The sequence below is a fragment of the Mustela erminea genome, chromosome 3 (genome assembly GCF_009829155.1).
Source record: "Mustela erminea isolate mMusErm1 chromosome 3, mMusErm1.Pri, whole genome shotgun sequence".
In the NCBI taxonomy this organism is placed as follows: Eukaryota; Metazoa; Chordata; class Mammalia; order Carnivora; family Mustelidae; genus Mustela; species Mustela erminea.
Genome location: NC_045616.1, coordinates 2,893,224 through 2,906,595, shown reverse-complemented (window position 1 = coordinate 2,906,595; position 13,372 = coordinate 2,893,224).

Sequence of the window (13,372 nt, the reverse complement as noted above, 5' to 3'; positions counted from 1 at the left end):
GGGAGGTGTCACAGAGCCAGAGTCTGGGATTCCAACATGCATGGTCAAGCAATGACTTCAGGGTTCTGGGATACTCAGAGTTAGGGGCATTCACAGCCCTTTAAGAGGCACAAACACAGCTTCTTCTGGGATGATGGAGCAGAGTTGTGTCCCTCAGCCATGACTGTTGGTTACCTGAGATGGGAGAACTGCCAGCGTTCTCTGCAAAGCAAGCAACAGCAGAATGATGACAAACACAACAGGGGCTCCTGCAGTGAAAGTCAAGGAGACACTGCAGATGGTGTGGGGACTGCGGAGGGCCACAAGAGCAAAGGCGTTTAGGATCTTCTGCAGAGAGGACTACTGGGTGGGCAATGTCAACTCCTTCATGACTGATACGGGGCCCTCCTTGCTCCATCTTTCTAGTGTTTTCCAAGCATCTCGAGACGCCTTCACTCTGTCAGTCTTCCAGTCATCTTTCTGAGTGAGAATTCTTCATTTAGGTCCATGATGTTGGCACAGAATTTTTTTATTTAAATTATTTTATTTTATTTTATTTATTTCTTTTTAAATTTTTTTATTTTTTATAAACATATATTTTTATCCACAGGGGTAGAGGTCTGTGAATCGCCAGGTTTACACACTTTACAGCACTCACCAAAGCACATACCCTCCCCAATGTCCATAAGCCCACCCCCCTTCGCCCAATCCCCCTCCCCCCAGCAACCCTCAGTTTGTTTTGTGAGATTAAGAGTCACTTATGGTTTGTCTCCCTCCCAATCCCATCTTGTTTCATGGATTCTTCTCCTACCCACTTAAGCCCCCATGTTGCATCACCATTTCCTCATATCAGGGAGATCATATGATAGTTGTCTTTCTCCGCTTGACTTATTTCGCTAAGCATGATACACTCTAGTTCCATCCATGTTGTCGCAAATGGCAAGATTTTATTTCTTTTGATGGCTGCATAGTATTCCGTTGTGTATATATACCACATCTTCTTGATCCATTCATCTGTTGATGGACATCTAGGTTCTTTCCATAGTTTGGCTATTGTGGACATTGCTGCTATAAACATTCGGGTGCATGTGCCCCTTTGGATCACTACGTTTGTATCTTTAGGGTAAATACCCAGTAGTGGAATTGCTGGGTCATAGGGAAGTTCTATTTTCAACATTTTGAGGAACCTCCATGCTGTTTTCCAGAGTGGTTGCACCAGCTTGCATTCCCACCAACAGTGTAGGAGGGTTCCCCTTTCTCCGCATCCTCGCCAGCATCTGTCATTTCCTGACTTGTTGATTTTAGCCATTCTGACTGGTGTGAGGTGATATCTCATTGTGGTTTTGATTTGTATTTCCCTGATGCCGAGTGATATGGAGCACTTTTTCATGTGTCTGTTGGCCATCTGGATGTCGTCTTTGCAGAAATGTCTGTTCATGTCCTCTGCCCATTTCTTGATTGGATTATTTGTTCTTTGGGTGTTGAGTTTGCTAAGTTCTTTATAGATTTTGGACACTAGTCCTTTATCTGATATGTCATTTGCAAATATCTTCTCCCATTCTGTCAGTTGTCTTTTGATTTTGTTAACTTTTTCCTTTGTTGTGCAAAAGACAGCCTCTTCAATAAATGGTGTTGGGAAAATTGGACAGCCACATGCAGAAAAATGAAATTGGACCATTTCCTTACACCACACATGAAAATAGACTCAAAATGGATGAAGGACCTCAATGTGTGAAAGGAATCCATCAAAATCCTTGAGGAGAACACAGGCAGCAACCTATTCGACCTCAGCCGCAGCAACATCTTCCTAGGAATATCGCCAAAGGCAAGGGAAGCGAGGGCAAAAATGAACTATTGGGATTTCATCAAGATCAAAAGTTTTTATATAAATTTTTTATTTCTTTTCAGCACAGCAGTAATCATTGTTTTTGCACCACCCCAGTGCTCCATGCAATCTGTGCTCTCTCTAATCCCCACAACCTGGTTCCCCCAAACGTCCAAACCCTGCCACTTCAAACCCCTCAGATTGATTTACAGAGTCCATAGTTTCTCATGGTTCACCTCTTTTTCCAATTTCCCCCAACTCCCTTCTCCGCTTTATCTCCCCTTGTCCTTCATGCTATTTGTTATGCTCCACAAATAAGTGAAACCATATGATAATTAACTCTCTCTGCTTGACTTATTTCACTCAGCATAATCTCTTCCAGTCCCATCCATGTTGCTATGAAATTTGGGTATTCGTCCTTTCTGATGGAGGCATAATACTCCATAGTGTATATGGACCACATCTTCCTTAACCATTTGTCTGTTGAAGGGCATCTTGGTTCTTTCCACAGTTTGGCGACCGTGGCCATTGCTGCTATAAACATTGGGTTACAGATGGCCCTTCTCCTCACTACATCTGTATCTTTGGGATAAATACCCAGTAGTATAATGGCAGGGTCACAGGGAATCTCTATTTTCAATTTCTTGAGGAATCTCCACACTGTTCTCCAAAGTGACTACACCAACTTACATTCCCACCAAAAGTGTAACAGGGTTCCCCTTTCTCCATATCCTCTCCAACACATGTTGTTTCCTATCTTCCTAATTTGGCTATTTTAAGTGATGTAAGGTGGTATCTCAATGTAGTTTTAATTTGAATCTCACTGATGGCTAGTGATGATGAACACCTTTTCATGTGTCTGATAGCCATTTCTAAGTTTCATTGGAGAAGTGTCTGTTCATAACTTCTGCCCATTTTTTTAAATATGATTGTCTGTTTTGTGTTTGTTGAGTTTGAGGAGTTCTTTAGAGATCCTGGATATCAACCTTTTGTCTGTACTGTCATTTGCAAATATCTTCTCCCATTCCGTGGGTTGACTCTTTGTTTCATTGACTGTTTCCTTTGCTGTGCAGAAGCTTTTGATCTTGATGAAGTCCCAAAAGTTCATTTTCGCTTTTGTTTCCTTTGCCTTTGGAGACATATCTTGAAAGAAGTTGCTGTGGCTGATATCGAAGAGATTACTGCCTATGTTCTCCTCTGTGATTCTGATGCATTCCTGTCTCATGTTGAGGTCTTTTATCCATTTTGAGTTTATCTTTGTGTACGGTGTAAGAGAATTTTCAAGTTTCATTCTTCTACATATAGCTGTCCAGTTTTCCCAGCACCATTTATTGAAGAGAATTTTTTCCCACTGTATATTTTTTACTGTTTTGTCGAAGATTATTTGACCATCGAGTTGAGGGTCCATATATAGGCTCTCTACACTGTTCCACTTGTTTATGTGTCTGTTTTTATGCCAGTACCATGCTGTCTTGCTGATCACAGCTTTACAGTAAAGCTTGAAATCAGGGAACGTGATTCTCCCAGTTTTATTTTTGTTTTTCAACATTTCCTTAGCAATTCGGGGTCTCTTCTGATTCCATACAAATTTTTGGATTATTTGCTCCAGCTCTTTGAAAAATACTGGTGGAATTTTGATCAGAATGGGGTTAAAAGTATAGGTTGCTCTAGCCAGTAGAGACATTTTAACAATGTTTATTCTTCTGATCCAAGAGCATCGAATGGTCTTCCATCTTTTTGTGTCTTTTTTTTATTTCTTTCATGAGTATTCTGCACTGAGTATAGTGTTCTGCACTGAGTATAGATCCTTTACCTCTTTGGTTAGGTTTATTCCCAGTTATATTATGGTTCTTGGTGCTATAGTAAATGGAATCGATTCTCTACTTTCCCTTTATGTATTTTCATTGTTAGTGTATAAGAAAGCCACTGAATTCTGTACCTTGACTTTGTATCCTGACACGTTGCTGAATTGTTGTATGAGTTCTAGTAGTTTGGGGGCGGAGTCTTTTGGATTTTCCATATAAGGAATCATGTCATCTGCGAAGAGAGAAAGTTTGACTTCTTCATTGCCAATTTGGATACCTTTTATTTCTCTTTGTTTTCTGATTGCTGTTGCTAGGACTTCTTTTTTTTTAAGATTTTTATTTTTATTATTTATTTGACAGAGAAAGATCACAAGTAGGCAGAGTGGCAGGCAGAGAGAGAGAGAGAGGAGGAAGCAGGCTCCCTGCTGAGCAGAGAGCCCGATGCAGGACTCGATCCCAGGACCCTGAGATCATGACCTGAGCCGAAGGCAGCAGCTTAACCCACTGAGCCACCCAGGCGCCCACTAGGACTTCTAATACTATGTTGAACAAGAGTGGTGAGAGTGGGCATCCTTGTCATGTTCCTGATCTCAAACTGTTAATCAAGATAGAGTCATATTGATATGAATACATTAATAGTAGGAGATCTTAACGCACCTCTCTCAGAAATAGACAAATCAGCAAAGCAGAAAATCAATAAAGAAACAAGAGCATTGAATGACACATTGGGCCAGATGGACCTCATAGATATATACAGAACATTCCACCCTAAAACAACAGAATATTAATTATTCTCAATTGCACATGGAACCTTCTCTAGAATAGAGCACATACTGGGTCACTAATCAGGACTAAACTGATACCATGAGACTGAGATCATTCCCTTCATATTCTCAGATCACAATGCTTTGAAACTGGAGCTCAATCACAAGGAACAGTTCCGAAGGAACTCAAACACCTAGAAGCTGAAGTACACCTTGCTTAAGAATGCTTGGATCAACCAGGAGATCAAGGAAGAACTGAAATAATTCATGGAAACCAATGAGAATGAAGACACTTTGGTCCAAAACTTATGGGATACAGCAAAGGCGGTCCTAAGGGGGAAATACATAGCCATTCAAGCATCTCTCAAAAAATATTGAAAAATCTAGAGGGGGACAAGATGGCAGGGAAGTAGGAGGAGGCACCTTTTCAACTTGTATCCCAAAGTGAGCTGATTACCTACCAAAGAACTCCATTCACCCATGAAATCAGCCTGAGATCAGAATTATACACGTCTGGATCTCTAAAGGGGCAGAAGATGCCAGTGGGCAGGTAAAGAGGAGTGATAACGGGCAACTGATATCAGAAGATAAACAAAAGGGGGAGGGAGCCACCAGAGGCGACCAGTTGGAAAGTAATACCCCAATAAGAACAAGAGTGCCCTGTGTCTGGGGACCAGAATTAACTTGGAGACTGGTTGAAAGCACTCCAAAAGAGCAAAGGATTACAGCGGGAAATTGTGGGAATTGGGGCGGCTAGGGACAGGGGCTTAAATCTCTGGTCCCAGGACAGCCTCCCCTGGTGCTGAGGTAGAGAGAGTGCGGCGGAGAAACCAGGTCTTGGTCCCTAGGTGCCAGCCCGCCAAAGAATGCATGGGTTCTGGCTCCTGTGAAGGGATGGGAGCCACGCAGGTGGGCACAACACACGAGCACTGCTGCAAAGCCTGAGATACACACGCATGTCCCTCATTCTCCCCTGAGAGCATTACAAAGGCCCTGCCGGCGCTCTTTGACCGCGCCATTGTTTCAGAGCCTAAGCTAAGCACCCCAAACTCTCCCTTGACAGAGGTGTGCAAAAGCCCAGCCTGGTGCTTTCGGACATGTGCCCCGTTCTCAGTGGCTGAGACACGCGCGCGACCCATAGCCGCCCCTGAAAGGGGTGTGCGCAAGCCAGGCACTCTTAGACCCAGCAAGAGCAGGCACTCCCGGCCTGGGCCAGCAGGAAAATCTCAGTGTGCGATTGCTACTTGAAACCTCTGTGATGGTCGGGAGCTCCCAGACAGCCGCCACGGCCTTGGCATTGGGTACAAGCAAAAGATCCTGCGTCCCCAGGGTCTGCAACTTGGAACCTGCTCTGCCAGTGGCCAAGAGGGAACTTATTTAGACTAAGCACCCATACTGAGGCTTCTCTCTGAGAGGGAGATCAGGGTGCGGTTTGTTTTCCTCTAACACTACAAAAACGATCAAAATCTGTCAAGGTGAGAGAAAAAAAGTGAACAAACATAAAAAGCACCAGAGAACAAAAGCCTGAAAAAAAAAAAAAAGTTTCCTCAGAGCCCACCCCGTTGAGGGGGGCGGGAGGACTTAATTCAGGAAACATCATTGACTGACAACCCACGTGGCAGGCCCCTCCCCAGAAAACAAACCAAGAAAGAAAAAAAAAAAGAGAAAAAAAGAAAGGACTACAAGAGAACAACAACTACTTCATAGGAAAATTTTTATTTTTCACTAGTTGTCACTATTCATTTTTTTTTTTTTTTACACAGGTAATTTTTAAAACCTATTTACCATCACAGCGAGCTGTACAGTACATCAAATTCCATAATACCCTTCTAACTTGAACTTTTTGATACATACACCTATGTTTTTCTTTTCCATTTTTATTTTTTGAATTCCTCTTTTTATTTTTTATTATTTTTTTTAAAATTTTTTTTTTAATTTTTTATTTTTTATAAACATATGTTTTTATCCCCAGGGGTACAGGTCTGTGAATCACCAGGTTTACACACTTCACAGCACTCACCAAAGCACATACCCTCCCCAGTGTCCATAATACCACTCCCTTCTCCCAAACCCCCTCCCCCCAGCAACCCTCAGTTTGTTTTGTGAGATTAAGAGTCACTTATGGTTTGTCTCCCTCCCAATCCCATCTTGTTTCATTTATTCTTCTCCTACCCACTTAAGCCCCCATGTTTCATCACCACTTCCTCATATCAGGGAGATCATATGATAGTTGTCTTTCTCTGCTTGACTTATTTCGCTAAGCATGATACGCTCTAGTTCCATCCATGTTGTCGCAAATGGCAAGATTTCATTTCTTTTGATGGCTGCATAGTATTCCATTGTGTATATATACCACATCTTCTTGATCCATTCATCTGTTGATGGACATCTAGGTTCTTTCCATAGTTTGGCTATTGTGGACATTGCTGCTATAAACATTCGGGTGCATGTGCCCCTTTGGATCACTACGTTTGTATCTTTAGGGTAAATACCCAGTAGTGGAATTGCTGGGTCATAGGGAAGTTCTATTTTCAACATTTTGAGGAACCTCCATGCTGTTTTCCAGAGTGGCTGCACCAGCTTGCATTCCCACCAACAGTGTAGGAGGGTTCCCCTTTCTCCGCATCCTCGCCAGCATCTGTCATTTCCTGACTTGTTGATTTTAGCCATTCTGACTGGTGTGAGGTGATATCTCATTGTGGTTTTGATTTGTATTTCCCTGATGCCGAGTGATATGGAGCACTTTTTCATGTGTCTGTTGGCCATCTGGATGTCGTCTTTGCAGAAATGTCTGTTCATGTCCTCTGCCCATTTCTTGATTGGATTATTTGTTCTTTGGGTGTTGAGTTTGCTAAGTTCTTTATAGATTTTGGACACTAGTCCTTTATCTGATATGTCGTTTGCAAATATCTTCTCCCATTCTGTCAGTTGTCTTTTGATTTTGTTAACTGTTTCCTTTGCTGTGCAAAAGCTTTTGATCTTGATGAAATCCCAATAGTTCATTTTTGCCCTTGCCTCCCTTGCCTTTGGTGTTGTTCCTAGGAAGATATCGCTGCAGCTGAGGTCGAAGAGGTTGCTGCCTGTGTTCTCCTCCAGGATTTTGATGGATTCCTTTCGCACATTGAGGACCTTTATCCATTTTGAGTCAATTTTTGTGTGTGGTGTAAGGAAATGGTCCAATTTCATTTTTCTGCATGTGGCTGTCCAATTTTCCCAGCACCATTTATTGAAGAGGCTGTCTTTTTTCCATTGGACATTCTTTCCTGCTTTGTCGAAGATTAGTTGACTGTAGAGTTGAGGGTCTATTTCTGGGCTCTCTATTCTGTTCCATTGATCTATGTGTCTGTTTTTGTGCCAGTACCATGCTGTCTTGATGATGACAGCTTTGTAATAGAGCTGGAAGTCCGGAATTGTGATGCCACCAACGTTGGCTTTCTTTTTCAATATCCCTTTGGCTATTCGAGGTCTTTTCTGGTTCCATATAAATTTTAGAATTATTTGTTCCATTTCTTTGAAAAGGATGGATGGTACTTTGATAGGAATTGCATTAAATGTGTAGATTGCTTTAGGTAGCATAGACATTTTCACAATGTTTATTCTTCCAATCCAGGAGCATGGAACATTTTTCCATTTATTTATGTCTTCCTCAATTTCTTTCATGAGTACTTTATAGTTTTCTGAGTATAGATTCTGTGTCTCTTTGGTTAGGTTTATTCCTAGGTATCTTATGTTTTGGGGTGCAATTGTAAATGGGATTGACTCCTTAATTTCTCTTTCTTCTGTCTTGCTTTTGGTGTAGAGAAATGCAACTGATTCCTGTGCATTGATTTTATACCCTGACACTTTACCTAATTCCTGTATAAGTTCTAGCAGTTTAGGAGTGGAGTCTTTTGGGTTTTCCACATATAGTATCATATCATCTGCAAAGAGTGACTTCTTCTTTGCCGATTTGTATGCCTTTAATTTCCTTTTGTTGTCTGATTGCTGAGGCTAGGACCTCTAGTACTATGTTGAATAGCAGTGGTGATAATGGACATCCTTGCCATGTTCCTGACCTTAGCGGAAAAGCTTTCAGTTTTTCTCCATTGAGAATGATATTTGCGGTGGGTTTTTCATAGATGGCTTTGATGATATTGAAGTATGTGCCCTCTATCCCTACACTTTGAAGAGTTTTGATCAGGAAGGGATGCTGTACTTTGTCAAATGCTTTTTCAACATCTATTGAGAGTACCATATGGTTCTTGTTCTTTCTTTTATTGATGTGTTGTATCACATTGACTGATTTGCGGATGTTGAACCAACCTTGCAGCCCTGGAATAAATCCCACTTGGTCGTGTTGAATAATCCTTTTAATGTACTGTTGAATCCTATTGGCTAGTATTTTGTTGAGTATTTTCGCATCTGTGTTCATCAAGGATATTGGTCTATAGCTCTCTTTTTTGATGGGATCCTTGTCTGGTTTTGGGATCAAGGTGATGCTGGCCTCATAAAATGAGTTTGGAAGTTTTCCTTCCATTTCTATGTTTTGGAACAGTTTCAGGAGAATAGGAATTAGTTATTTTTTAAATGTTTGGTAGAATTCCCCCGGGAAGCCGTCTGGCCCTGGGCTTTTGTTTGTTTGGAGATTTTTAATGACTGTTTCAATCTCCTTACTGGTTATGGGTTTGTTCAGGCTTTCTATTTCTTCCTGGTTCAGTTGTGGTAGTTTATATGTTTCTAGGAATGCATCCATTTCCTCCAGATTGTCAAATTTATTTTCGTAGAGTTGCTCATAGTATGTTCTTATAATAATTTGTATTTCTTTGGTGTTAGTTGTGATCTCTCCTCTTTCATTCATGATTTTATTTATTTGGGTCCTTTCTCTTTTCTTTTTGATAATTTGGGCCAGGGGTTTATCAATTTTATTAATTCTTTCAAAGAACCAGCTCCTAGTTCATTGATTTGTTCTATTGTTTTTTTGGTTTCTATTTCATTGATTTCTGCTCTGATCTTTATGATTTCTCTTCTCCTACTGGGCTTAGGGTTTCTTTCTTGTTCTTTCTCCAGCTCCTTTAGGTGTAGGGTTAGGTTGTGTACCTGAGACCTTTCTTATATCTTGAGAAAGGCTTGAACTGCTATATATTTTCCTCTCGGGACTGCCTTTGTTGTGTCCCACAGATTTTGAACCGTTGTATTTTCATTATCATTTGTTTCCATGATTTTTTTTCAATTCTTCTTTAATTTCCTGGTTGACCCATTCATTCTTTAGAAGGATGCTGTTTAGTCTCCATGTATTTGGGTTCTTTCCAAACTTCCTTTTGTGGTTGACTTCTAGCTTTAGAGCATTGTGGTCTGAAAATATGCAGGGAATGATCCCAATCTTTTGATACTGGTTGAGTCCTGATTTAGGACCGAGGATGTGATCTATTCTGGAGAATGTTCCATGTGCACTAGAGAAGAATGTGTATTCTGTTGCTTTGGGATGAAATGTTCTGAATATATCTGTGATGTCCATCTGGTCCAGTGTGTCGTTTAAGGCCTTTATTTCCTTGCTCATCTTTTGCTTGGATGACCTGTCCATTTCAGTGAGGGGAGTGTTAAAGTCCCCTACTATTATTGTATTATTGTTTATGTGTTTGTTTGATTTTGTTATTAATTGGTTTATATAGTTGGTTGCTCCCACGTGGGGGCATAGATATTTAAAATTGTTAGATCTTCTTGTTGTACAGACCCTTTGAGTATGATATAGTGTCCTTCCTCATCTCTTATTATAGTCTTTGGCTTAAAATCTAATTGATCTGATATAAGGATTGCCACTCCTGCTTTCTTCTGATGTCCATTAGCATGGTAAATTCTTTTCTACCCCCTCACTTTAAATCTAGAGGTGTCTTCGGGCTTAAAATGAGTTTCTTGGAGGCAACATATAGATGGGTTTTGTTTTTTTATCCATTCTGATACCCTGTGTCTTTTGACAGGGGCATTTAGCCCATTAACATTCAGGGTAACTATTGAGAGATATGAATTTAGTGCCATTGTATTGCCTGTAAGGTGACTGTTATTGTATATGGTCTCTGTTCTTTTCTGATCTACCACTTGTAGGCTCTCTCTTTGCTTAGAGGACCCCTTTCAATATTTCCTGTAGAGCTGGTTTGGTATTTGCAAATTCATTCAGTTTTTGTTTGTCCTGGAAGCTTTTAATCTCTCTTTCTATTTTCAATGATAGCCTGGCTGGATATAGTATTCTTGGCTGCATGTTTTTCTCGTTTAGTGCTCTGAAAATATCATGCCAACTCTTTCTGGCCTGCCAGGTCTCTGTGGATAAGTCAGCTGCCAATCTAATATTTTTACCATTGTATGTTACAGACTTCTTTTCTCGGGCTGCTTTCAGGATTTTCTCTTTGTCACTGAGACTTGTAAATTTTACTATTAGGTGACGGGGTGTGGGCCTATTCTTATTGATTTTGAGGGGCGTTCTCTGAACCTCCTGAATTTTGATGCTCGTTCCCTTTGCCATATTGGGGAAATTCTTCCCAATAATTCTCTCCAGTATACCTTCTGCTCCCCTCTCTCTTTCTTCTTCTTCTGGAATCCCAATTATTCTAATGTTGTTTCAACTCATGGTGTCACTTATCTCTCGAATTCTCCCCTCGTGGTCCAGTAGCTGTTTGTCCCTCTTTTGCTCTGCTTCTTTATCCTCTGTCATTTGGTCTTCTATATCACTAATTCTTTCTTCTGCCTCACTTATCCTAGCAGTGAGAGCCTCCATTTTTGATTGCACCTCATTAATAGCTTTTTTTATTTCAAATTGGTTAGATTTTAGTTCTTTTATTTCTCCAGAAAGGGCTTTTATATCTCTCGAGAGGGTTTCTCTAATATCTTCCATGCCTTTTTCGAGCCCGGCTAGAACCTTGAGAATTGTCATTCTGAACTCTAGATCTGACATATTACCAATGTCTGTATTGATTAGGTCCCTAGCTTTTGGTACTGCCTCTTTTTCTTTTTTTGTGTTGAATTTTTCCTTCTTGTCATTTTTTCCAGATAAGAGTATATGAAGGAGCAAGGAAAATACTAAAAGGGTGGCAACAACCTCAGAAAAATATGCTTTAACCAAATTAGAAGAGATCCCTAATTGTGAGGGGGGAGAAAGGGGATAAAAAGAGGTTCAAAAAGGAAGAAAGAAAAAAAAAGAAAAAAGAAAAAAAAAAGAAAAGAATTAAAAAAATAAGAAAAATATAAAAAAGAAAAAATATATATTAGATAAACTGGTTAAAAAACGTTAAAAAAGAAAAAGGTAAAAGTTAAAAAAAAATTTTACCAGAAGGTGAGGAAAAAAACAAAAAATGAAAAAGAAAAAAAATTAAATTAACTGCAAGACTAAAAAAAATCACAGGGAAAAAGCCATGAGTTCCGTGCTTTGCTTTCTCCTCCTCTGGAATTCTGCTGCTCTCCTTGGTATTGAAACTGCAGTCCTTGGTAGGTGAACTTGGTCTCGGCTGGATTTCTTGATGATCTTCTGGGGGAGGGGCCTGTTGTAGTGATTCTCAAGTGTCTTTGCCCCAGGCGGAATTGCACCGCCCTTATCAGGGGCCGGGGTGAGTAATCCGCCTGGGTTTGCTTTCAGGAGCTTTTGTTCCCTGAGCGCTTTCCATAGAGTTCCGGAGGACGGGACTACAAATGGCGGCCTCCTGGTCTCCAGCGCAGAGGAGCCGAGAGCCCGGGGCCCCACTCCTCAGTGCGCCCTCAGAGAACAGCGCCCAGTTACTCCCGTCTGCCTGACCTCCGGCCGCGCTCCGGGCTCACCGAGCCTGCGACCGGTTCAAGGTAACACCGAGCTGTGAGCTTACTGTCGGCTCTGTCTCTGTAGCCGGCTTTCCCGTTCCAATACCCGCAAGCTCTGCGACACTCAGACACCCCCGATCCTTCTGTGACCCTGCGGGACCTGAGGCCATGCTGACCCCGCGTGGGCTTCGCCCCGGTTTAGCCTCTGGAGCGATGTCCCTCAGCGGAACAGACTTTTAAAAGTCCTGATTTTGTGCGCCGTTGCTCCGCCGCTTGCCGGGAGCCGGCCTCTCCCCCCGGGGTCTATCTTCCCGTCGCTTTGGATTCACTTCTCTGCCGGTCCTACCTTTCAGAAAGTGGTTGTTTTTCTGTTTCCAGAATTGCTGCTCTTCTTCTCTTCGATCTGCCGATGGATTTTCAGGTGTTTGCAATCTTTAGATAAGCTATCTAGCTGATCTCCGGCTAGCTGAAGTAGTCTCAGCCTGCTACTTCTCCGCCATCTTGACTCCTCCCTGAATTCCTCTTTTTAAATTTTAGTTTAGTTTAGTCTAGTTTATTCCTTTTGATTTTTATCCTTTACTATTCATATAGAGTTAAACTTCAAAGTAATCCCTTTTCCCCAATCAATACTACCCCATAGGTAAACCAATTTTTAATCCTCTTTATCTTAGGAAAGTTGAGTCCTTTAACAAAGATATCAAGATACATCCAGGAAGAATAAAAACAACCTTCCTTGCACACACTGAGAATTTATAAGAACTCTTCCATCTTCTTCTTCCACCAGTGTTTCTGTGTTTTTTGTGTTTGTCCTGATCGCATATAAATCTTACACTCGGGGTTCTTTTTGACGAGGTTCTTCCTTTATTTGAATATATATTTATATATTTTTCTCTTGTCATATACTTGTATCAGTCTTTTTGTCTGTTTTTGTTTCTCTAGTCATAACTTACCTTGCGGCCCATCTGAGCTGAACATTCTTTTTCATCTTCCCTTTCTTTCCTGTCTCTCTCTCTCTCTCTTTTTTCTTTACTTTCTTTTTTTCTTTTCTTTTTTTTTACTTATTTTTTCTTTTTCTTTTCTTTTCTCTTGTTTGAGTGGGGAATCCTGATTGCTCAGAAGTGTTCCAGGGTGCACCCACAGTTGATACATCCAGCTACATCTGTTCAGTCATCTCCCACCAAAATGACTAGCAGCAGGAATGCCCAACAGAAGAAAAATACAGAGGATGGACCTTCTGCAAC